This window comes from Strix uralensis, chromosome 5 (genome assembly GCF_047716275.1).
Source record: "Strix uralensis isolate ZFMK-TIS-50842 chromosome 5, bStrUra1, whole genome shotgun sequence".
Lineage (NCBI taxonomy): Eukaryota > Metazoa > Chordata > Aves > Strigiformes > Strigidae > Strix > Strix uralensis.
In genome coordinates, this window is record NC_133976.1 from 21,499,688 (window position 1) to 21,526,375 (window position 26,688).

General features: G+C 37.7%; 1 long non-coding RNA gene across 1 annotated transcript in view; it reads left to right on the forward strand.

The window, feature by feature from the left end:
* LOC141944795 (uncharacterized) overlaps positions 1-25,618 on the forward strand; it is a 34,207-nt gene extending 8,589 nt beyond the window's left edge. Inside the window, exon 3 of the long non-coding RNA XR_012629326.1 lies at positions 25,572-25,618. This is a non-coding gene — a long non-coding RNA (uncharacterized LOC141944795). The remainder of the gene's footprint in view (positions 1-25,571) is intronic.
* Positions 25,619-26,688: the final 1,070 nt, after the last annotated feature.

Genomic DNA, 26,688 nt, shown 5'->3' on the forward strand with positions numbered 1-26,688 from the left:
GGGTAATCTTGTGTGATGAAGGAACACTGGTCCAGAGGTCATTTCTGTATTTATTATGCAAAAGGACACTGTTATACTGGGATATAAAATGTATGTTTCATGTGAGGTGAAAAGCAACAAAGTTCCTTTAGACATTTAAGACAGTGATACAGAAAAAAAAAAATGTATTGAAAGAGCTGGTACCAGTGTGGAACATGCTGCTAAAAATGTGTTTTAGCTGGTACTGAAGTATAAGCTATAGGTAACTGCTAGGCTGATGGAGCTGGTAACTGAAAAGGACTGAGTGGTTCGGGCTGCAAGAGAGTGAGTAGCAAAGTCAAAGGTGTACCCAGCACTGCTTAGACTAGAGAATGATGACTAGGACTTCTTTCTGCATGACACCCGAGAAGGAAACTGATGGCAAGCACCACTCTCTCTGCTTCCACAAATAGCAGGGACAGCTAACAGTATTCTGGCTTTTGCAGACTTTGGTTGCAATACTAAGCCTGACAATATCTATATTTAAAATACATGTGAGAAAGCCTCTGTAGACAGTTCTAAGGTCAGAGACTGAGGTATCTAGCACTTTGTCTAAGAACTGTGGCCTCTGTTACAATGTAGAATTTGGGTTATCTCTTCACATGGGGAACCTCTGTGTCTTTCACTCTTGCTATTCTTGCTTCATCCAGAAATACCAGTATATTGGTTTAGTTAGCTGAGCTAGCAGTGAAGTACATTTTGAGTAAATTGTTCTAGGTGAATGCAGACATCTTGCTGTAACACTTCAATGAGATATCAACCATGCTTCCAGAGTGGCAACCAACAAGAATGTGCACAATTGTATGCTGCCCTCATATAAATTTAAGCCATATAAATACAAATTGGAACAGGCTGCCCAGGGAAGTGGCTGAGTCGCCATCCCTAGAGATACTTAAAAGATGTATCGACGTGACACTTAAGGACATGGTTTAGGGGTGGACTTGGCAGTGTTAGGTTTACAGTTGGACTCGATGATCTTAACGGTCTTTTTTAACCTAAATGATTCTATGATTCTATGAATGGAATTGCTATTTGATGGAATAAAATAATACACATTAACAATTCCCCCTTTAATTGGTGGTCCTGTTGCAGCTGTGTCATTAGTTTGCCTTGGATCATAACTTTTCTCTCTTTGAAGCACTGGCAAAGAAAATTCCAAAAGGCAAGACAAAAAGCCAATTCTGAGTCTTCAAAATGTGTTGGAATTCTTAAGGATCCAGATGACTCCTCATTATTTTAGAATTCTTGGGAGAAAGTTACCCAGGGCTGCTTATTTTTCAGTGTTTATTTTTAATCACTTGTCTTCAACATCATCCTTAGCTAATCTTGGTAAAGGAAAAATATCACCATTATTTTATGGTATAAAGACACGCTTAGCTTTGTTCTAAATACAGAACATGCTGAACACCTCTGCCTTTTCCTGCATGATTATCAATTTTGTCATCTGCCTCTTCTGATGTAATTGATATTCTTGCCACCTCTGTAGCAACATTCACAAGAACTAGGATTTCTTTCACTCCTGATTTTTATTAAAAATCAATTGTCCTTAGTCCTCTCAAACACGGAACTTTTCTACCTATAATTTTAATTTCCCCTGTTACCTGGTTTTCTTAACTTCTGTTTTACATTTCTTGATTCCATATTTAATTACTGTTCTTTGCCATCTGTCTGCAGGGAAATTGTGTATATCTATATTACTAATACTTAAAAAAAGACAAATGTGAGAAACTTAATAATAAATTCCTACATTTTGAAAATGTGTGAAATACATGGGCTGAAGGTAGTATCTTTGTACTTTAAACTCTCATAATTTCTAATCTGTCCTGTAGTTGAAAAGGAGAGAATGAGTCAATGTTGTATCGCTTGCCATACATCTGCTTTTCATACAAGATGAAATTTCTGATGAAATTGAAGATTTAAATTCATGATGTGAATGTTGAAGTCCATTTTTAGGTGTGCAAAAAATATCTGTCTGAGGACACTTACAGACTTGAGGCACCAGATTAAAATATAATGTTTATTAATTCCCTCAGTTCTGTGCCTTGCCACTGAGAAGGCCACTGCCACCCTTGGGACAAAGATGCACTTGTTGATACATCTGCTACAATTTTTAGGTCTGATTGTTAAGATAAAGTGATCTCAAGGCTGAATCATTTTAGCTGAGATTTTTCATAAGAATAATAAGTCTGATGTTACAAAAATGTAATTTATGGTTTCTTTAAATTCTGTGCAAGTAAAAAGAGGCACAGTATAGTGATACCCGTTCTGCCAGCCCACCTCTAATAATTCACAAAAGAGAAGCTGTTATGTCTGCTGCCATTTGTTGTCATATTATTGGACACTTTTGTGTTTGTTCCCACAGCGCTTCACAAGGATTTCAGGCCCAGTTCTAATTTATCTATTTTCCTGGATTTTCTCCACTGAATTTAAAAGGATTTCCATTGCAATAAGAGATATTTAAATAAGAACACTGCAGACACATCTTTGCAGTTGTGGTCTTTCTGTGCTATTGCTTTTTAAGATTCCTATTGCATACTTTATTTTTCTGGAGCAAATGGGCTTTTTTTTCACCCCTTTATATCCAGGACAAAGAGGTAACAGAGCAAAGACTTACCAGCCTTGAGGGTCATATTTCTGAAAAATAGATTTAAATGAGTACAGTCAAATATCTTGTACTTGGTTTAATTTTTAATTTCATTTTTCAAGTTATATTGTATTGCTTGCATATCTTTTTATTTTTCCCTTCTTTTTTTGTGGTGTGGGTCCATGGTTATCCATATTGCTGAACTTTGCACTTTGACAGGAAATAATAATCAGTGAAAGGATTATATAAAGAATAAATGCCGTTCACTGCCTGCTCTGATTTCAGGATTGCACACTGCAAATAACAGAATGTCATAACACATTGAGATCTGCTTCATAACATCATGCAAACTGGCATGATGTGCTTTAAGAGTGTGATAAAGAATCATAGAATGCATTAGAAATGAATAGAAAAGCTTTCTTCTTAGACTAGTTGTCACTAATGAGTCTGTTCTTAACTTCAAATTTCTAAATGCCATAATAATAACGTTAGTAACAATGAATGTCATATCAAGTCCGAGAGCAAAACAGCTTTCATCATTTCCGAAGATAGAAATTTCATCTCACAGGCAATGTATGATACACTTGTGTATTAAACTGTATACATCTTACCACTTAGTGTGCAGAAACAGGCAAAATATTGCTTACTGCTTCCTTCATACAGAAACAAGATGGCAGAAGTCTGTCTTGTATTCAAAATCCACTGTGTATGCCTTCAGTACTTCATACCCTAAGAGAACGAGTATTATATTCAGATGGACCAAGGGTTCACTATTACTTCAGGACTCTGTATTGCAAATGTAAAAATTTATTAAATTGCCTTTGATTCTGATGGTTCCTGGTGTGCCTGCTCCTATACCAGTGGTGAAGAGCTGCATCAGGAGCTGCACCAGCAAATAGAATACCTCCCCTCTAACCTCTCTGGAGATATCTGAGGGTGGAACAGTTGAACATTGTTTCCTCCTTGTTTTGGTGATGACATCTGTTCTTCCCAAAGATGTGATTATGCATTGCCAAGAACAAAAAAGGCTATCCTAAAACATTTTGTATGCAAGGTAGGGTTGTCTTCCTCCAAAGTTTTTGGCCTTCTTGTAAGACTCATTGGCTCTGGCAAAATGGTAATCTTACTCATTTTTCTTTTGTATGAAAGGGGAAGGACAAGAGAGAAATAGTGTATTAAAACCTTCCAGGATAGTTTTGCTTCCACATTCCTGGAAGCGTAACTTGACCCAGTGGTACTATATTATGAAATAGAGGGTTGTGTGTCTTTCAGGCACTGTGGAGTTTTTTAAGAAAAAAGGAATGCATAAAGACCAGAGAGCATGGATATGGTATGAAGACACAGTAGTGCACAGAATTCTGGATGTTGGCTGGTTTGAGCTCTCCAAGTGCACCCTAAGATGTCTAGGCTGTGTGCGGATTTGCTCTGAAGGTCTTGTGCTCTGGAAAATCAAGAGAGGAGCCTCTTGGACCAGATGTTGAAGCAGTCAGGAAAGTTGGAAGTTGATAGCGTCACTGCTACAGGATGTACAGTTAAAGTACATGAACTGCTAGGATGGATGAGATGTTTTTTCATTCATCTCTCTCTTAGTATTTCTTCTATCTTCAAAACTAACAGCCTTGCTGGAACTGTAGATCTTTGCTTGATCATAGACCATCAGTTGTCCTGTAAGAATACCTATTTTCCCAATATGTCTCAGTATGCCTGACTGCGCTGTGACTGAGTGCTACTGTGGAAGGAGGTACTCTTTTCCCCTTCTTGCCTACTTCTACCACACTGCTCAGTTGTATGCTCCCACTGCTTGCTTGCATTGATGTTGCTGCCCAGTAGAACCGTGGCTGATTTACGCCTGTCATTATAGAACTAGACTAGCAAAGAAATAACCAAACTCAGTGCACTTAGACATACCTTGTCTGTCAAGAACCAAAGCTGATCAGGAACAGCAAGGTAAAAGCAGGACTGCAACAGCCAGTAATTACATTTACTTAGGCTGCTGTAGAGACACGTTTCTGAGTGTTGTTTAGTGGCAAGAAGAGATTATTTAAGTCAAAACTACTGTGGTCCAGCCCTCTACTGTTGGCTGTATATTTTTACTTTCACCTTTGTGCTGACACTCATGCTTGTCTAACTGGGAGATAGTCTCAGAAACACATCTTTCACCCTTTGTTGAAATCCCTTGTTGAGTCATGAAAGCAGACAGCGTTCCTTTAGCTCTTTCCTACCCATTTGTCTGTCCCATTCCCCGTCAGGCCTTTTCTTTCTGCAAAACAGATTCTTCAGTGACTTGGCCCATTGCTGGTATGTGGAGTATTATGCATTTCTGGGACTCAGAAGTATATTCTAGCCAATTATTTAGGGGTTGCACTCCTTTATTTATTTCAACTGCTTCATAAGTGCTTGGTCAGTAGTCATACTAAAAGGTGGCCCACGTGGGAAATGTCTCAAGGCTTCAAATATGTATTGTGTTACAAAGTATTTCCTTCTAAATTATCAAATGTGGGAGGAATTTGAAGGAATATGGAGGAATTTTTTGTGGAATCAGAAAAGTAGTGTACCCCATCCTTCTCTGCGGAACAGCTTTTAGTTTTCTTCTGTGAGAGAACAACTCAAACATCCCATTCAGATCCCATAAACTAGTAGAGGAAATCTGTTTGTCCAAACATCAAAGTCTAACAACACTGCAATGTTTGCTTCCCAGGTTTTATAACTGTGATGAAGCCAATGTGCTCTACTGTGTAGATAGAAACCAATAAGCAAAGAATGGCAGAAAGAACCACTGAACATACAAATCCAATCTCCTGCACCGCCTGTCACCTCACTGGAGGAGTTGCAAAAGACTGTGTGTAGTAAGCCACAATGACTTGGAGTAGTTGTGACTAGCAGCCTGGAAGCAGAAATGTTTGGCTTAATATGAGCTTGGGGGGGGGGGGAACGTATTTCTCTGTTATTTAATTATGGTGTCTTTTTTTCTCAGTACCTGCATCAATAATCAAAAACTTGTATTGACAATGCATTAAGTAAAAATCTCCAAGTTGTACTGGTTTATCTATGACACCATGGTTGCAGGCGTGTTCTGCAAATAACTTGCAACTGAAGATATCCTACTGTTGCTTCCTAGGTGCGTATTATTGCCTTCTGTTATAGTTTATCCTATCCTGGAGTTCAACCTGAAGTTTCCATGAGCACTTTCTACTTTCTTCTGACAAAATCAGCTAAGTTATTTCAAATAGTTTATTTAACAATGTGAAAGGGTTTACCTGATGTGGCTTGAAGCAGACTAGGAAGCACTTCACCCAGTTTAGTGCAGAAGAATTGGTAAAGGAATGCTGTCATGGAAGAGCATTAATCCTGTTCTGCTAGTGACACTTGCACTTTGTGAAGCAGACGAGGTTTCACTTTACCAACAGGACACTTGATTCTGTCCACTGCTACAGCACTCCATTTTGGAGAACTGTACATGTGGTAATCTCCAGTGGCAGCATGATGATGGATAGCTGGGAATCATTGTACCTTTGGCTGGCACAGGGTATATCTATTCTCATTTCTGGCTCTATACTGCTGTGGATTGATAGCACCTGTCATATCTACCCATGTCAGTTGAAAAACTTACTGCATCTCTTCTGAATGCAACTAGCCTGTAGATCTGTGAGCATTCCCTAACCTATTTCAGGCAAAAGGGTTAGCAAGACCTGCTATTTAAATCCGCTAAAACAAATTACCTATTTTGACTGAAATGGGTTAGGGACTTGTTGTGTGTGTAAATCTGAAAGTGGCAGCCTGTTGCTCTGTATGACTAGATTAAAAAGTAGGTTTAGACTGCTATCCTCTGTGGTTAGACTGCATCCAGTACCTAAAGTAAACTTCTTTAGAGCTACTTTTAATATTTTGACCAATTTATAGATACATTTTCTTTCCTCCTTTCAAGTTAGTTTTGCTTCATTTAGCAGCATGTTCTCTGAGTTGTATTTTATTCTTCATCTCCCTAGGCCTCTTTGGAGATAGAAGACATGATCATGTCTCTGAGTCACAGTTTGCTGGAAGCTGGGAGAACGTATAAAAGTTATATATTCTATGTTTGTCCTGTTCATATGCTGTCCCTTAGGCATCTGCTAATAGCCACTGTTGGGAATTGGATACTAGGCTAAAGAGATATTTTTTTTTACCTGTTATGACTATTCTTATGGTTTATATCTATATGGCTCCAGGAAGACAGCAGCTACTCTGGGCAGCTTGTCTTTCAGTATGGAGATACTGTTCAGTTTTCCGGCCATGTACAGTCAAGAAGGGGGAGAAATTCCAAGAAATTTGTTGGAAGTGTGAAGAAAAATATTTCACCTCTCCATTTATAAAGGACACAAAGCATGCAAAAATGGAAGGAAGGACAATGAAAACAGGGAATACAATGAAGAACTAGGGTTGATGCTCTTCATTGATAGTGAAAGAGCAAAGAAATGAAGAATCTATTAATAAGGCAAGGCATGAACTAAGGAAGATACTATATAAAAGGGAAGCAGTAAGCACTGTAGCAAACAACACAGTAAAAGCAACACAAAATGTTTACGTAGGATTTTAAGAACAAATAGATATGATAATTTCTGAAATTTATTTTGAAACTTCTGAAATTTTTAGCAAATAAAAACATTAAAGAAATGTATTTTGTAAATATTGTGAGTCCTCATTAAAAGGGCAGGTTTTTTATTGATGCACTAATTCACCTGTTCAAAATGCTTCAGTCATCCAATCATGGAATTTAGAATTGCAGTGTTTGTGTGTATGTGTGTGTGCATGTGTGCATATGTGGTTTGGGTGAAACTGGTATTTTTTCATTTGAATCAGACAGAGGTGGGGTCAGGGTGTTTTCTTTCAGGCATTTATTTATCATAGCTTACAGTTTGCTTTGTTGTTCAAATAGTATGTGACTCCACCCTTTCTCATTATTACCAAGCAGGGATCTAAGGCTGCTTTAGAGAGTTTCTAAGTTAACACTAATGAAATCTGGTATCAAGTTGCTTTCTAATACTTTTAGGAGCAGGACTTTGAAGGGAAAATAGTGAGCATTGTATCATGACTGCAAAAATCTGTCTCTTTAGAAGGAAACATGATGTTGAAAGAAAATTCTTATGCTAACCTGTTCCTTATTTCATGGGAAATAAATTGTCCTCTTTCACTTCATTCCAAACTTACTGTGTAGTTAGGCTGTGGGAGTCCAGGATTGCAACTGCTGTGTTTAAGGATGTGTGGGTTTGATCTGAAAGTATTTCAAAGGAATATGCAGACAGTACGTGTAAGCATACCTTCATCACCCCCACAGACAGGCTACCAGAAGTGGTTGTTCATGCTGGAAGGAAATAGTGCTTTATGCTAAGGGTGTCACAAATCACACCCAATGTCTCCAATGCAAATGTAGAGCTCCAGGAAGCAATCTGTTTCCTTCTACCCCAGTAATCCCTGCAGGGTGATGCAGCTCTCCTGTCTTTAGTGTAGAACAGTAGTTGCACCCAAAGGTTAGTTCCTGAAAATTATACATGAAAAAGAAAATCAACCCTGTTAACTACTTCTGTATATGAAACTGGGTCATGAGCCCATACAAATTTGTTTTGTTTGGACAATGTCTACTATAGCATTTCTAGATTTTCGCAAGTCCTAAAATAGCGGGGAAGATGGAGACTGGGGTGGATGAAAATGAAGGTAAACTGTCAGTCTCCGTGGGAATGCTGTCAGTATGCTTTCTGTTACTGAAATATATTTCTTACCTTTTTGGAGAACAAAACTCAGTGGTAAACCTAAAAAAAATAAAATCATGTTCCATATTTCAGTGGTGGCTGCTGGAACTTAGTTTATTGCAGGATTTGGTTGTGTTCCAGTGTAACACACAGAGAATGTAATCTGTGTCCTCTATTGTAAACTTTTCCGTCTCTCCTCAGTAGTGAAGTCACCTGTTCTTTTGCCAGATGTAGGTTTGCTCTCAGACTTAAGACAAAGAGTCCTCAAAATCAGTGTGTGTAGTACCCTAGCAGAGAGCACCATACCCAAAAGCAGAAGGAGCAACTATGCAGGGGAGAGGATTCATCAGAGGTCAGAGAGGAACGTTTCTCAAAGATGACTAATAGTAAGGGATGGGCAAACCTTGTGTTGTTTTGAGGTTTTGTGAACCTTTTGAACTGTACTTTTGGTTTCATAGGGTTTGTGAACTGTTCCCTCTTCCACCTTGTCCTTCCCCCCGTGGCATTTTTCAGGATGGGAGTTTTGTTATTATTTTTTTTTCCCCGTAAAAGAGTTCTCTTTCTCTATGTATTAATGCTTAAACAATCTTTCCACTTCAGCAGGTTCTCAGCAAACTACTGGGTGTGAGCAGTTTCTGTCCATATCATCTCCTCTTTTTCTCAGTATTTGCATTTTAATGGTATTTTCTTCTCACTGTGAAGGCACAATATGAGACAGGGTCCTTCTGGGGCAGTGTCAAGAGGAACCACAGCTTATTCTTTCCATAGGTTTATCTCGCTTCAGTTTAAAACATGTTGATTTATCATGTATACTGCTACAGCTTTGCATTGAATGAATTCTAAGGAGAGAAACTTCCCAGACGTTGCATTGGGATGACCTGCAAAGTGACCTGAAAAGAAATAGTCAATAATTTGGGAACTTTTAGTGAATTGTGTTTTGAGTATCTCTATCTTATAACTGGAGTAGATTTATTTAACTTTATTTTTTCTTTTTGGGATGGTATTTTGGTAGATCATTGCTGTGTTCTAGATTTTACCTTTAGTGGATGCCAATTATGTTAATGATTCTAGCTGGCCAATCAAAGAAGAGTCAAAGCTATTTTCTGTTTGTAAAGTATAGTAATTGAGATTGCTATATGCAGTTTAATTGTGTTGGTAAATAATGTTTCATTTCTAAACAGTTCATCTTTTAATGGAGGAGGAGGAGTGGGAGATTTAGTAATTTGCCAGAAATGAAGACATATTTTCTAATTACACAGATTATTCATTAGCATCAGTGCTTACAAAAAATCCCCTAAGGCACAAATATATATAGACATTTTAAAAAAGGAAGTAAAGCTTTTATCTAAAACAGGACTTAAAACAGAAATTGAAGTCAACTTTGATGAAAGCTTCACACATTTTAAGCTGACTCTAGGGTACACAACAAATAGATGTGGAGTGTTGCAAAACTCAAATGTTAAAACAACAGAGCATGGTCTGTATACTGCCAATGCAAGAATTTCTCAACGGAGAAAATAACTTTTACAATAATTGTAGATTTGTAATAGAAACAAGCATCTTTCAGTATATAGCCTGAGAAAAATTAAGGCTCTGTAGTTGAATTCATAGAATCAGAGAATGGTTTGGGTTTTGCAATACTTCACATATATTTGTTGTGTACTCTTCACAACATCAAATTCGGTTCTTTATGTAAGAATATACTTTTCATTTACATTACTGCAACAAAATTAATATTAGGGCCACCGACAGAGATGTGATTTACTACAAGTAAAAGGATAGATTGGCAGATTTATACTCCCTAAGCACTTTCCCACAACAGCTCTTCTGATGACAAGCCAACCAAGCAAGTTTTGGCTTGCAGTTTCGGTGGTTTGCAAACTGTTTAATTTTGAAAGTATGGGAGTTACTCAACACCAGGGGCCAAATGATGATCTGAATTTTGCTGGAGTTGCACTCATGCTTCTCTGGTTACTATTTTGGAACAGCTGCTAATGTACACTGCTGTTCAGATCATGATCTGGTCCGTTTTCTATACATCGTAGAAGGTGGTGGAAGAAAGAAAATTAAATTCATGTCATCTGTGGTAGACCTTTGAATGTGTCTATCTTTTTTGCATTAAGTCTAGGGAAAGCCTAGGGCACATATTTTATACACCTACTGAACTGTCCTGTTAAGATGTGTATCTCTGCACTGACTGAAGGATCAGTCTGGTTACCTAACCAACTTAGACCAAAATCTTAACCTTTATGCAGCTAGAATGAGACAGAAAGTGTCCCACTCTAGGAAAACTGACTGGAAAAAGAGATTGTCTATTCTTCATCAATGCCTTTGAAAGAAATTGGTCCTTTACATTAGCAATAATTTTGCTTGTAAAGGTGTTCATACTGTTTTTTTATAGCCCATATTAATGTTAAAAGTTTGCTAAGCCTCAGAAGTCAGTGTAATCTCATCCTACCATAGAAAATTTTAATTAATGTTTTTTAGGAAAAAGGAAGTGCAAGAACATGAAATCTAGTGCAAATACTGCCCTCTGCTTTATGCTGATTCTTCCCAATCAGGAGCAGTAATCGGGCTGCATCATGGAAAGTACTTTTGTGGGTACCAGGAACCAAGAAGCCAGTTTTTTTTCATGTGATTGCAATTGATTGACTTTATTTTTCATGGAAGTGTGAGCTCTGATTGAAACTTTTCCCACAAATGGAATATTTTTAAAGCCTTTCTGCTGCTCTCAGTGTCTAACATGGAATGACTTCATGCCACAGCCATTCCTTCAGTGAGATTCAAACAAAGCCTATTGGATAAGGAGGAAATGAAGAGCTATTGTAGGAAAAACTGCAAGAGCGTGTCAAATCTACAAGAAGATCTAGGGGAGGCTGGAATGTTTCTTATGAATATATCAAGGGACTAATTACCGGTAGATGGGAAAGGAAAAAGGGTGGTGATGGCCCAAGGTAAAACTTAGTCATAAATCAGTTTAGACTGAATTTGAAAGTTTTCAAGAAATAAATGGGGCAGTTTTCTGAGGGAGCAAAGAACCCAACTACTGTTAAGATGAACTTGATCACTTTAAGAGAAAGGTTATATAATGTTAGATAATAAGAGACTGCACTTGGTGACCCAAGAATAGTCTTTTGATAATAGATATTGAAGGCCGTAGAACACAGAGCACTCCTGTATTCTCTGCTTCTAGTCAAAACCATTAGTAAGTATCAATATATAGCTTAGGACACTTTCCTTCATGAAAAAAAAGAATCTGAGAATATTGGAAATTGATGATAATCTCCTTAGAATTCTGTGAGTGAGGAAATTTTCTATGATTTCATGGAGAAAATAAAAAATTTATATTAAGGTCTTATCTATAGTGTGAATAATATGTTACCTATTTTTGGCAGTTATTCAACTGTATGAGTAATATTGGTTACATAAATAATAGTGCACATAAAACTGAAATACCCACACTATTATACCCTCTAACTCCAAAAATATTCCTGTTTATGTTTTGGTATTTAAAATTGCTTTTTGAACATTCACATTACCTCATTACTATGGCATTATTTTGGATCTGTGTTGTGAAGGACAGACATGGGATGGTGTTGAGGATATTTGAAATAGTTTAGCACAAGTAAAGGACTGAGGTATAACTGGAAACTAAGCTGTCATTTAAAATAATGACAGAATTTGTATGAGACACTTCTAACTATGCAGAAAGATATGTGTACTTGTTCTGAAAATCACACACACGCACACATGCACATACACTCAGAGGTATGCTCTTAACCTGTCAAAATATTATCAGTTAAGATTAAGAGTCAGACTTCAATCTGCAGGTGCAAGGGCACTTTGAGACTATAGCTTGTCCTTAATGCACCCTGTTGTTAATAAGTGGCTCAATGTAAAACACATTCAGGCTGTCAGATAAGTCAAAATAGTGAACAGAGGTCTTGACAAGTCCTGTATATTTGAAATTGTTTCCATATATATGTTCGTATGACAAGATGTTATGTATGTACTTTGAAAGCAGACACCATACAATGACCACACTTAGAAGGATCACTGGAGTCCTTTTGCCAGAGGTTGGGCTAGCAACGTCTTAGCTAACTAGACAGTATAGCAAAATCAGTCTAGTTTTTTTTCTTTCACATGCTACATGTTATTAGCTATATATGTAATTAATGACTAGTGAAGAGTTATTTAACTATTCCTGAGCATACTGAAGGTTTGTCTTTAAATGTGATAACCATGGTTACCATGGTTGTCCTTCTGCTTTAAGCAGTGTCTCAGTTGTGTACACGCTGTTCTCTCTATGTTGATACCATTCTTGGATCAACCAGATATACTCTGTTGAATCCTGTTGTAATGGTTTAAACTGTTTTCCCCAGATGTCTGTCTCGCCTCTCTGCCAAAGATTGTCCTGTCAAAAAATAAGTAGAAAAGAGTGTTTGCCTGCTCAAAGACAGTATCTCACAGCATTAGACAAACCTATGGTTATTAGAGACTTAAGAAGTTTGACTTTATTGTAGCTGGATTTATTCAGTGACTTTTATTTATTTATTTCCAGTCTTTTTCAAAGACAGTAATCTCTCAGAAGGTGATAGGATAGTCAGTTTGGAGAGCAATGCCTAAAATCATTAAAGCAAGATTTAACATAAATTGTCCATTAAAGACCTTGAATGAAAAAGAGAAAATATTTTCTGTCTAGTCTTTAATTATATTATTAGTCTGTTATCTATATTAAATTTATCAATTTGTGAATGTTTGACATTTACTGGTAAAAGTACTCTCAAGGAAGGACTTTCAAAGATATGCATATAAGTTTCTGAGAAAACCCACATTTTAAATTTGTGGTACGTTCATCTGATTAGAAAGACAAAATGATCCCAAGATATTTATTTCTTCCATTACAGCTAAAGAACTGAATTAGCATTTTCAATAACTGAGTTTAATCATGGAGTAGTTCATGCTGGAAGGGGCCTCAGGAATTCTGTAGTCCATTGAGGTTAGAACAGGTAATACAGGGCTTTATCCAGCTGGGTCCTCAAAACCATCAAGGACAGACAGAGCCTCCATACCATCTCTGGGCAGCCTGTCTTCATGGGGAAAGAGTTTCTTCTTATATATAGTTCTAACCTCTCCTGTTTCAATTGATGCTTATTGCTTCTTATCCTCCCACAATGTGACATTGTGAGAAGTTTGGTTGTCTTCTCAGTAACCTTCTTGTAGGTACTGGCAGGCTGCTATCAGCTTCCCCCAAAGCCATCTCTTCTCCAGACTGGACAAGCCCAGCTTCCTCAGCCTCTCCTCACAATGCAAGTACTTCAGCTCCCAAACATCTTCATGTCCCCGCACTGAACTCACTGCAGTTTATCAATGTCTGTCTTGTACTGGGGAGCCCAAAACAGGGCACAGTACTCTTGCTGTGGTCTGACGAGCGCTGAGTAGAGGGGGATAATACCTTTCCTCAATTTACTGGCTATGTTCCTGTTAGTACAGCCTGGAACACTGCTGGCATCCTTTTTGTGTTATTCTTTTATTATTCTTTTTTTTTTTTTTTTTTTTTTCTTATTTTCTTTATTCTCCTCCCCTCTCTGCCCCCCATCCCTGGTCACACTGGTTGCTCATGCTCAGCTTGCTGTCTACTGAGATCCCTTTCCACAGAGCTACTTCACAGCTAGTCAGTCCCCAGCCTCTTTCCAATGTGCTGGAATTTGCATTTGTCCTTGATTTTCGTAAGTTTTCACTCAGTTTGTTCCTTCAGCAGATCTAGGTCCCTCTAGATGACAGCCTTGCCCTTAAGCATATAAACTGTTCCCCCAACTTGGTGTCGTCTACAAACTTGACAAAAATACACTCCAGTGCCTCCTCCTTCTTAACTTTTTCCAAGATTAATTCTCCCTCCTGAAAACTCTAGCAGACTACAGTGACCGGGCACAGCAGAACTGGCCTTGGCATGGTAATCGTCTGCTAAGATTTAACAGTCCTTTAACTTAATTTTTTGGTTAATACAATAAAAAGATGAAACTTTATACAAGATGTGTGGGTTTTATTAATATTAATGTGACATGATTCTGGAATGATACAGCAGCTCTAAAAACATAACATTTATCTGGTTTGGGACTTTTCTGTGTTGGTCACATAAGTAATAGGTTAAGCAGGATAACACAAGACAAGTGCAAGGTTGATGATGTATGAGATTCTTTTTGTCCTCTGTACCGTTAGTTTGCATCTATACAACCAAAGTAGCATTCACCGCTTTCAATTTTTACACTTAAATTGTCAGGTGATTCTGGGTACCAATGATTCTAAGTACCATAATTTGGCAAAGACCAGCTTCTATCATGGTGAAAGATTTGTGGAACCACGGAACACTAGCCCTCTGAAAATCAGTTTATCTTATTGTGATCTCATGTATACTCATCAGTTCATCTGACACATTTGATAGGAACTCAGAGAAGAGAAGATAAGAGGAAAAAAGCCTATTGACATGCAGTAGCATAGATACAATCAAGCAGGTTGGCCTAAATGATGCTTCCATATCCATCTCTAAAAATTACAGAGGTTTCACATAGGTCAAGATACACAGAAATAGCAAATCAATTGCACATCCCTCAATATATGACCTGGTTACTTTCTCATGAATGACTGGGGAATCATAACCAACTTTGATAGCAGATACAGTAAATCAGTTAAACATTCAGTGTTTTAATTAACAATTTGAGATTAAAATCTGCACAAAATTATAGATCATCACATTGGAAAGTGGGAATATTAAATTGTTTGTTAAATCTGTCCCAGGTTGTCTGTTGGTACAAACCATTTCATCAAAGCTTTGTCACCTTCAGTATTATGCATAAAATGTAAGTTATTTCTTCCAACTCCTACAGTGTAGTTCCATGGTAGCGCCTGTGGAATGTACAGCTCACTGGGTGAAGGAGAAAGCAATATTGCAAGGTTTCACAAACCAGCTCCTTCTTTTGCCAGAAATCCCTGGTACTGGGTGTTGGAGTGGCACTCTTGTTTCATGGGTATCAGGCATGAAGGAAGTCACAGAGACAGAATTTCAATTCCTTTGCATTCATGGTTGCCACAGCCTCCACTGAGGTCTGAGCCATCTGGATTTACCAGAATTTACCCATGGAATTCACTAAAGAATTACAGAAACAGTTTGTTTTAGCTCTTGACCTGTCTAATATGTTCAGTTAGAACCACAGAAGATATAACTGCAGACTCACTTGTCATTTTTCTTACTTTTTATCATGATCTCTGCTCAATTACAGCTGTTCCTGTTCATTTCTTCTCCACCCAGACAATTCCGTTTCAGGCACAGTAGAACAGGTGGGAAAGTATTAGAGATTGATTCAGAACAGGATGATGTGAATTACAGCGCTAATGGTGATTCTGCAACACGCAGATGGGATGGAGGGAGGGAATGTAAAAATAAATATGTGTGAACTTAATGGGCATGGAAGAACCTGTGCAAGAGTTTGTTTAGGTGTCCTCTTTGAAAAACGTGCCAAAGAATACTACTGCCTGATAATTTACACTCTATAACTGTGTTATCCAGCAGAGTTTTAATACGACTTTTGGTGTTAGAAAAATTAGGAGTATCATTAGACTAACCTTTTAAAGCATATAAGGAATGAGGTTTTAAAGGTCTGTATTGACAAGTCTAGCCACTTGCACGTAAGAGTTTTCACTACCGTATTCTGTAGTCAGTCTCCAAGATTAAACATGGACTGACAACAGAAAGGGTGGTCTGGAGCTCACTGATGTTACCATCACCTCCAAGAGGCTTTTCTTCAGACTCTCTGTGACCAGCATTCTGAACAAGTGAGGCGGAATTTTCTTCTTAACCCTGATGTTTCCCATTTAATCAACATATTCCTTGTAATGTAAGAAGATGGCTTAAAGCAAACAAAATCACCTCTGGTATATTTGGAGCTTGAGCATTTTCTTAATTAGAGTGCTTATTTCAGCAACAGCTCTGGAACCTTGTCAGGGTCCCCTGCTGAGGTGTGCATGAGGTGCATGTGATTTACAATAATCTCTTAGCAACAACATTTCTATGAATTGATAAATTACTGCATATTTATTCTGCTTAAAATTTATGTCCTTTGACAGTGCTCCATAGGAAATGTCTCAGCAAGAAGAAGAAACACAGTCTTGAAAAATGGAATATAGTTTCAAATCAAAGCAGAGCAATTTTTTCAGTCTCAATGTTAAAAAGGTATGCTGTAGTAGGTATTAAACCCTTTGTGAGCTGCACATATCAAACAACATCAAATTACTGTTATTGCTGTGTGAGTATAACACACCTACAGCAGTCAATAGGTCCTACCTGATGTACAGATCCTGTAGCTAGAACACCAAAAGGTATTAAAAATGGGCCAGAGTGATGCGAATCATAGAGCCTCTGATCTACATCTTTGATGGTGTCAAGAAAAGTGACTGAAACAAAAGATGCTCTCATTTGGCTCTATGAAGAGTTAGATTACTCTTCCTATGGCCAACTCTAATTGTTCAGCAGGCCTAAAGCCTCAAAAGCTCTAGAAAAATGGAAGTGGAGGTTTAGTGATTTCAGAGAAACAACAGCGAGTGTCGTTTAAAGGCTGACAGTCCCCTCTGCCCAAATCCATCCCTGATATACAGGTGTTGTGAACAAGACCCTTTACTGGTGCTTTTTCATCTCACTGTGTAGGTGGCATGTTGAAATAGTAGTTTGATGGAGATTAAAGGAAGTGTGACTACTATGTAACTTCTATCAGAAGGGCGAATCCCAACTCTTTAAAGAGCATGCTCAACTAGGCATGAGTAGTGATATTATAGGGTTCAAAAGAAAAACCAGCCCAAACAATCCCCTTCCCCCAAAACCTCCCCTGGATTTCCACTATGTGTAAAAGTGGGCCGGGTCCTTGGCTGAGGAGGTTTCAGCCAGCATTGGTGTACGGTCGCTGAGTCTGGGTAGGGTTGACATAGCGCTTAGGGATATGGTGTAGTTGGGAACTGTCAGTGTTAGTTAAATGGTTGGACTAGATGATCTTCAAGGTCCTTTCCAACATAGATGATTCTGTGACTCTGTGAAGACAAGCTGCTGCTTCTGCCAAAGATACTGTTAATACTGAGACTTTCATAAAGGTGCAAATAGAATTTTTTAACTTTTGGGAAACCCATAGCTAGTATTTTAAAGTTGCTGGCAAATACTTGTACAAGGTCCTAACGGGAAAATTGTCCTGGGTCTTAATGCCACTAAACATAGGAACTTAGGGTTTGGTCTTCACAGCAGAGAGAAGGAGAAACTTAATCCTAGGAGGCTATGGGATACAAGAAATCACACACCAAGTGACCCTAAAAACATAGCTGTGATAGTACACATAATAGTCTTTACCCTGTGGGGCCACCTTATGGGTCTTCCTTTCTCATAGCAAAATGAGTCTTAACACATCATGAAGCAAGGGCCCTTCCACTTTTCAGCTGTGCCTTTTGGCAAACAAGATGACCTTCACTTCCTCATCTGAAAAAAGAAATAGGAGCAAAAGGTAAAGAGTGAGTGAATTCCTTAAGATCAGCTGTTTGAAGTCAATGACAAAGACTAAACTGAGAACCCAAATCTCCTGACCTCCTGACTGCTATCCTATACATGATGCTTCCTGACATCATCCCTTCATTTTATTTGTTTTGAAGACCCTGCATTCAGTTTTGCAATGTAACAGGTTGTTATTAGATATTTGCTTTTCTATCAGCGGCTGAGGGAAACATAAGGATGTAGTACTAAGGCAGTTGGTCTGTTTATAAAATGTCAGAGAACAACACCTGGGGAGATAGTATGCATTGCAGATAAAAAAGATAAAAAATGACCTACCAGAGATTTATCTGAGGTATTTAGGGCAGTAATCTACCACTTGCGAAAATTCTTCTGCCCCCCAAATCCCATTTTAAATAGACAAACTATCCATATGTCCCTGAGCTTGGTGATAATACTCTTGGGTGCACTGACAATGGTTGCTGAAGTCAGAAATGATCAACATATCCAATACGCCACTTAGAGCAGCAGCAGATGTTTCTGGTTTACAAATGGTAAGGGAATTACTGACTAGAAAACCTGGATTATGGGTTGTTTTCTGGTTTTCCCTTTTTTTCCATTCTGTAGTGGACATTAAGGTGTTTGGTTTTTTTCTCAGATATTTATTGTTTCATATTTTATTTGACTTTACTACCTTAGAACAACTCTTTACAATACATCATCACAGGGTTATTGGTTCCCCACCCAGGGATCTTGGCTGATCTAGAGACAGAGCAGAGGGAGGTTGGAGTACACTGTCCTCTTCAGTCTGTGATACAATTTCAAGACTTGTGATTCCCAGAGCTGGGGTTATGCTCTCATGAAGTCTCTTTTGCAGTACAAACCTTTCCACTAATGGCATGCAAGCTGAGACAATAAGACAGAATTCCTCCTGGAATTATCCAAAATCTCTGGTAGAATCTGAATGAGGTGCTTTCGCATTTACAGATAACACACAGTGTGCAGAAGTCAAAAACATGACTCATCCCACTGTTTTCCCTTGGTGAGAAACATTCATGTAACAGCCATGGTGCAGTAGTTCTTGTGTAATGTGCTTTGCTGCATTTCCCATATGCTATTCTCTCTGAGTTAGATAGAAATTTGATACCTGAAATATGCTTCTCAATATTGGAGTACATGGTATCCTTCTATGGAAGTACCTATGGAAGCATGAGTATAGCAGAACTGGGAAGGTACTTTACATATGATGACATTTCTCTCATTTAGGATTTGTGGGAGGAAGAAAGGCTTCCATAAGCATGTAAATGAGTATGAAAACTCATAACAAATTAACTGTTAAACATTAGTTTCCAAACTCCTACCAAATTAACTCCAACTGAGGAGACTTCCCCGATACTGTTCAACTGATGACACTTTTGCTGAATGCATAATCCATGTTTGATTATCCTCTGCTGAAGATGAAAAGTAACTCCACCGGTGACATCACAACATAAATACCATGTGAGCAAAAAGAGAATCAGGTCATAATACATAAAGATAGTATAAAAATTTTAAAAATTGAAAATTACATTTTCTTTCTTTCTTTCTTTCTTTCTTTCTTTCTTTCTTTCTTTCTTTCTTTCTTTCTTTCTTTCTTTCTTTCTTTCTTTCTTTCTTTCTTTCTTTCTTTCTTTCTTTCTTTCTTTCTTTCTTTCTCTCTTTCTCTCTTTCTCTCTTTCTCTCTTTCTCTCTTTCTCTCTTTCTCTCTCTCTTTCTCTCTCTCTTTCTCTTCTCTTCTCTTCTCTTCTCTTCTCTTCTCTTCTCTTCTCTTCTCTTCTCTTCTCTTCTCTTCTCTTCTCTTCTCTTCTCTTCTCTTCTCTTCTCTTCTCTTCTCTTCTCTTCTCTTCTCTTCTCTTCTCTTCTCTTCTCTTCTCTTCTCTTCTCTTCTCTTCTCTTCTCTTCTCTTTCTCTTTCTCTTTCTCTTTCTCTTTCTCTTTTTTCTTCTGGGCAGAAGAATATCTAAATACTATAAGAAATATAAGTGTGCTAGTGAGTCAAACACACTATTTTTCCCAGGATTTGTTATTTGCATTAAGTTATAACATATTACTAATGCTACATAAGTCATTAGTTCAGTTTCTCCATTCAGATAAATCTCAAGAGGTTAGAGTAAAATCTCACAGCTGTCCACTAGACAGTAGGAAACATATGGTTCCAGAAATGTAGTTATATTTTGATGTTTATTTTTTAAAGACACTGAAATTAAAATTATTCTGTTGGATGTATTCACTTGTACTTCACTTAAAGTGCCTATCTAGTAGAATCTTCCTGCTATAATGTCCTGAATTTTGTGAACAAAGTTGACAGTGAAAAAAATTACTGTGTAACAACTAAGTAGCTTCCATCCGTCTTGATTTATTTCTGAAACATGAGAAAAACATCACAGATGCATGCTACATTGTTCAGAGAACATACATATGCATTTAAGTCACTTACATTATACGTTTTAGTGATGTAATTGTGAAATATGTTCTTTTTACATTCCTAATTATGGAGCAGAACAGATGGCAAAGACTTAGTTCAAAGTAATATATATCCATTAAAATAAACGATGTTGCCAACCATTCATCAGCAATAGAAGAGTTTACTACTTCCTTGGAATAGAATTAGGCACTACTCTGGACTGCAAGAAGTGTAATTATTTCAAAGTTTATTTTCTGTAGTCATTTACAGTCAAAATTAGTTAGAAAACTGTTTGAAAGCTTGCATTATCAGGTGCAACACATTTAACATGGGTTTGCATATGACAGCATGAAGTAGTTTGCAGGGAATGTAACTCTGAGCAAGGACTGTGAGTGACATTTATTTTGGCTCAGTGTGTGACTCATGTTTTCACCATTGTAAGTAATTGAAAACTAAACCCTTCCTTCAAGTAACAGGTTGCAGGAAGGATATGTACTGAAAGACCCTGAACAGTTCAGTCCTGAGGCAGTCCTGGGAAGGATCCCTGCTGTACCTGTGGGAAGGGCAGAGTTCCCAGTTCTGGCAGGCTAGTACATTTTGCTAAGTGCTGGGGAGTGGTGTGCTGGATTACGAGTCTTCCAAATCACAGTTTATATAGCATTACTGACTCTGATCAACATTTGCAGTCCCTAGGCAAAGTGCCTCATTGCTGTGGTGTTCCTATTTAAGACAACAACAAGCAGTTCAGGTGACACCGCTGTGCAGGGATGCCAAACACTTTCTCCCTGCAGATGTAATGGAGTTAAGTAGGTGCCTCTGAAAACTGATCCAGAAGCCCTGAGACAAATGCCAACCGCTTTAAACTAACTTTATAAACAGCTATGTTTTGGCAGTTTGATAAAGATAATTTCATTCCTTCATTTCTTGACATTAGATGCTGTAGCAGATATTTAAATTTAATTTTAATGCTGTACAGCTCTATGTTTTCTTAAAGTGCACAACATCAAGGATTTTATCTGTCTCTTCCACTGGGGCAGAAGGCTAAAAGGAAGCCCCTAAGTCTGAGGCTACAGCCACACTAGTAAATTAAACAGTCCTAGGGAATTTTCCCAGGCCGTAGAACTCAAATTTTCTACATCATTAAATCGCTAGTACAGTCTCCAGCATGGTTTTGGCTTGGGTTAATAGCATTTTCTTAAGCAATTCCTGGGCACGGGGCAGAAATTTGCATGGGCGTCAGACTGCTTGCAGCAGGCAGTTTGCATGCAGCCATCTTCTTGTAGGGGCTAGGAGAGGCTACTGGTCTCTTGGCCATGGTCTGCCTGCTGCCTTTGGTGACAGAGAAAGGTTTCTTTATATTTACTTTGCTTGTATAGATAGCTAAATTAGATTGGGCAACCTTAGTTACCAAATTACAGGGGACAAAAAAAGAGAAAATTTCGACCTTAGATAAGCAAGAGGGTAATTTGTTGACATTTATAATAGATGGTGATCTGTGAGAGCTCCTCCCAGAAATTCTGTTCAGGAGCAGCACAGCAACCTATCACTTTCCATTGTCTCCAAATGCACACAGTAGTCAGCTTGTACATGTTCGTGGTGAAGCTACTTGTGGGCCTAGGGCCTTCACGACACGTTGTAGTTTGCACTGAGACCCTGTATATTTGATATAAACAGTCTTCACTTAAACACGTCTGAAATAATCTGTAGATAACAATTATTTTTTCCAAGCTCATATCCATATCCACGGTTGGAACTAATGAACAGGTTTGAATGCAAGACTGTCTATGATGTGATTAAAAACAGATCCTTCTGTATTTAAAATACAACTTGAGTATAAATATAATTTTCTGTACTCTGGCGATGATTTAGACGCTGTACATCACTAGCTCCCTGAACTTTACATAGTTATTTCTTTGTAGAATGACTGCTGGGATATTTTCATGGGTTATGGGAATTTTTGGTCACTCTGTGGTGATATTTGCTCTGTCTTAACAATAGGAAGGAACCTTGTCTTTGCAAAAACATGACTGCAGGAATTATAAATCTTCTGTCTAAGTGTAACTAATTACTGAAATGAATCAAAGCCCTTTCTGCTAATGCAGTGCTAGTGTAAATCTTCTACCAACTATAATCAGGAAGAGTTTTGCCATGGATTTCAGTGCTTGAAGGATCAGACCTTAAGTAAAAAACAATAATAGTAATCCATGGTTTTCATTCTTCAGTTGCTTATCAATTATAGCAAGATAATTAAGGGGATACTAGACATGAAGCAAGGGTTTGATGTTGATGTAACATCTAGTCATCACAGAGAGAAGATCTGTTCTTACTATGTGTGTCCAGAATTCCACCAAAGCCCGTGGAGAGTTCTGAAAAAAGTTCCCACAGCTTTCAGGGTTGGTTGTTTTTAATAAGCAAAAATAAATACAATACAATAGAATACAAATGATTGCAATGCAATGCAATATGATATGGTACAATACAGTACAATGCAACATGATGCAATACATTACAATACAATAAAAAACTTAGGTCACATAAGTTTCTACTTGATCACTCTGCTGGTATTGCTGAATTGGTGGGAGTGTTTCTGATACCATCTTGGGTGTTTCTTTTCATTCAAACTGGCTTGAGAAATGCTTTAAGACACTAACTCTGAAAAGATTTTCTTAACATAGGAAATCTAATGCCACTCAGATGGCATAAGTCTTCCAGAGTTGCATGTGAATCTTTCCCCCTTTCACGTGCAAAACTAAACTCAACAGAGCCTTTAGAAAACTTCCTTCCCATTCTTAGTGTCTGCAGATGTCTCCTGGAGATCAGTCTGAATCTTTTCTGTAGGCTGATGATCCATGTTATGCAAGCATAAAATTGAGGTATATATAAATTCTTATGTGAGATATATATAATTTCTTATCCTGCCATCCAGGTTCAGGGCAGAAAAGTTAATATACTTCTCAGCAACGCCAGTTTGTTTTTGTTCATTTTATCTTTCTGGACAGTTTGGCATTGGGGAAGTCTTGATAGATTGGTATTTTGAAAAGCTTGCATGTACCCAGAGCTGGAGTTTGAGGAGAAAGAGTCTATTCACACAGAGGAATAAGCCCTATTCCCACCAAAAATGCTGTCAGAACAAAAAGTAAGGAGGTCAACAAAAGAAATCTTATGACAGAGTCCTTCTTTGACTCCCCTTCCATGAAGGATGATGGAACAAAATCAAGTATGGATCATGCATCCCTGTGACATGTATATCCAGAAAGTCTCTTTACCAGGTATCTTTAATACTTGACATCTATCCATCCATCTCTCTCTCTCTCTCACACCCCACAGTCAGTGATTATGCTTCACCTCTGGAACAGTTACTGGGTTTGATTAGATGCATCTGTTCATTTCTTCTTTGCCTTTACTACTTTTTTCCACACTTCAGGAATGCCAAATAACTTTGGCTGCTTTGGTCACCCTTTTCTCAGAGGAGTGTGTTCACTGAAAGGCAGATTTATCATACATAAGGGCAGAAGTTTATTGCAAGGTGTAAAGAGGAAATTTATAGTACTGCCTGTATAAAACAGTCACTGTTTTGAGCAATACTTTCCCAGAAAAGTCTTTGGAAGAGAATTGGAGATATGTTCTGTTATCGTCATATCTGAGCTGTTCAGTATTAACAAACCATTCAGATGGCTCCTGACCTATGTGCCTATATTCTCAACAGCCCTCATGCAGATGGCAAATGCTGCCTACCTTTCTTACAGTTTGTGTGATTTATTATGATGTTTGTCTTTATGCTTTTTGTCATAATTCCTAAATATGAAGGGGGAAATCTTAGAATTCAAAGTTATCTGTTCCCAGAAATACAGTGTGTATTGAGGTTTTTATCAAGCTGGACAGAAGATTCAGATGGAGGTAGGTAAAATATGCAGAGATCTTTAAAAATCCACCATGGCAAACAGTATCACCAAGAAATGCACTACACAACTGAAATTAATTACAGCTTATATTGATTTTAATGGCAGAAGAACATGCTGACTAACAGAAGGAGAACACTGTTCTGCAACACATTGTTCAGATATTACTGTGAAATACAACAAAGTGAAGAAAATACTGGATTAACTTTGGTGTCTGTTTACATTCAGACTGTGCAATTCAAACCATGACCTACAAGACAGAGATACTATATGGTTCACTATGTCAATAAAGGACCACAGTGACTTTTATTTCTAGACTGTGAGAGAAGTATTCAATGTGCTGCCACTGAAGAGTTCTTCAACTCTGATATGAATTAGTGATATCAGGTGGCTTTTTTCAGAAGAGAGCTTATATGTGACCAGAATCTTATCATAACTAGGCTTGACAAGTAAGATGTTTCAGGTGTGTTAAAATAAAACTATCCCTCTCCCCAGAAAAAGAATCTTTCCTAAATACCATTTTTTTAGCCCCAAATCTTGTCCTCAGCAGAAGTAAGATTTTTACCATCATTTCTTCCATGCTCCCAGGAGAAAATCTGCTTTTTAGAATCTGAGTCAAACTAGCTCTGAGAATTAATGATCCCATCTTGTTTAAGTAGCTCGCATAGCTGTTTCCAGTGTACCCTTATATGGAAAGAGGGTTTGATTTCCTTGAACTGTCATTGCTGCCTTAAATCTTAAAGAAGATGACAAGAAATATTATGAGGTTGTAGATATATTCTGTCATTGATAGGGCAATGAAAGATTATAACAATTAGTAAAATCATCTGAAGTCTGAAACCTGAAACTGTGCATTTCATAGCATAAAGGAAAGCTCCATTTCCTTTAATTGTGGTGTTACAGAGTTTTGGTTTTACCACGCAGACTTCTCTGCTAACATGATGTGACAGAATGTTTGAGGTTGGCAGGGAACTCTGGAGGTCATCTTGTCCAAACCTCTAGCTGAAGCAGGGTCACTTTGTTGCCCTGGTCCATGTCCAGACAGCTTCTGAGTATCTGGAGGATGGAGGTTCCCTGTGACATATATAGTAACAGTGACTGACATGTAGTGAGTATTAAACTAATTACTACCTGGTTGTTTATGAGCAAATGAGATGAGGAGAACATAATGGGCTGCTGTGAGAGAAGCCAAAGGAGCAGCAAGCATAACGCTAGACACTGGTACAAAAAAACCCAACAAACTAACAGACCCTATCTCTGTTGTACATAGCTATTATTGAGAGTTTTACCCTGTGCCATTTTGGTATTTATGACTTTGTCTTGATTTAGTGGTAGTTTACTACACTCCACAATTTTCTTCTCCCCTTTCTCCTGCTTCCTCTCAGGCATGGATTTTGAAGGATGGTACCCTCTGTCTTTTAATGTTCTGAAAATTTCCACTTGTCCTTTATGGTTATCATTCACATACGAGGTGAGTATGAGGATGACTTATGTTTAATTTATTCTTCCTGTATTGGTGTGGTTTGATATTCTCAGCATTTTGTAATTCCAGAGGGTGGTTTGCTCCCCTCCATTAAGAGAAAGGAGCTGTTGAGCCAGTGTTTACTACCAACCATAAACTAAGCTGGTTTACATGTTTTGTCCTCTTTGGTTCTGCTGTAAAGAATACAGTTGCTGTTTTGGTTAAGATGGCATCAAAAAATGTGGTTTTTCCTCTATGTTGCATAACAGAAACTCTTCTTAAAGGTTGATTGTTTGTTTTTTAATATAACAATATTATTCATATTGCTAAAAGGAAATATTTTATTTTACTTGCTTTAAATTTATCTTTATTTTAGTATAATACCCAATTTTAGAAGTATTTGTGTCTATATTTTCAACATGCAACATGTGATCATTTAGAGCAGATCAAATATTGCACCTCTGAAATATTTATTGAAATTGATGAGAATTTTAGATATTTTTTTTTTAAATGGATCTTAAACTAACACTGTAAATTTTTTCTGTATACCTCTAAGAACTAAGCATATATGCTGAGGAATCTCAGTGCCCTTTACATGGAATTAAACTCATCCCTTGCATAACTGAATTGAATCATGAGACAATGAACTATGTCACACATGGGAAACAGAGGTACTAAAATTCTCAGGTAAGTGTGATTCTAGAGATGCGCAAACAAAGCTCAATATAAAAAAAACAAAAACAAAAACAAAAAAACACAACACACCCCCCCCCCCCCAATTTTTCCCAAATGAAGATAAGTTAAATAATTTAAAAATCAGGAGATAAAATCTCTGTATGTAAAGGGATTGCCTCTTTGTCTGTTGGGTTAGTATGGCTGATCAGTAGTAGCACAAACATTTGATATTTTGTCAATTTAAAATCTAATGGAAAAAAGAGGTAAAGAAAGTGCCTTAAATAGCTCAGAAATGGCAAAAGACCTGACAACAACTCTTTGGTTAAAAAAAACCCCAAACACAAACCCAACCACAATGTTTCTCT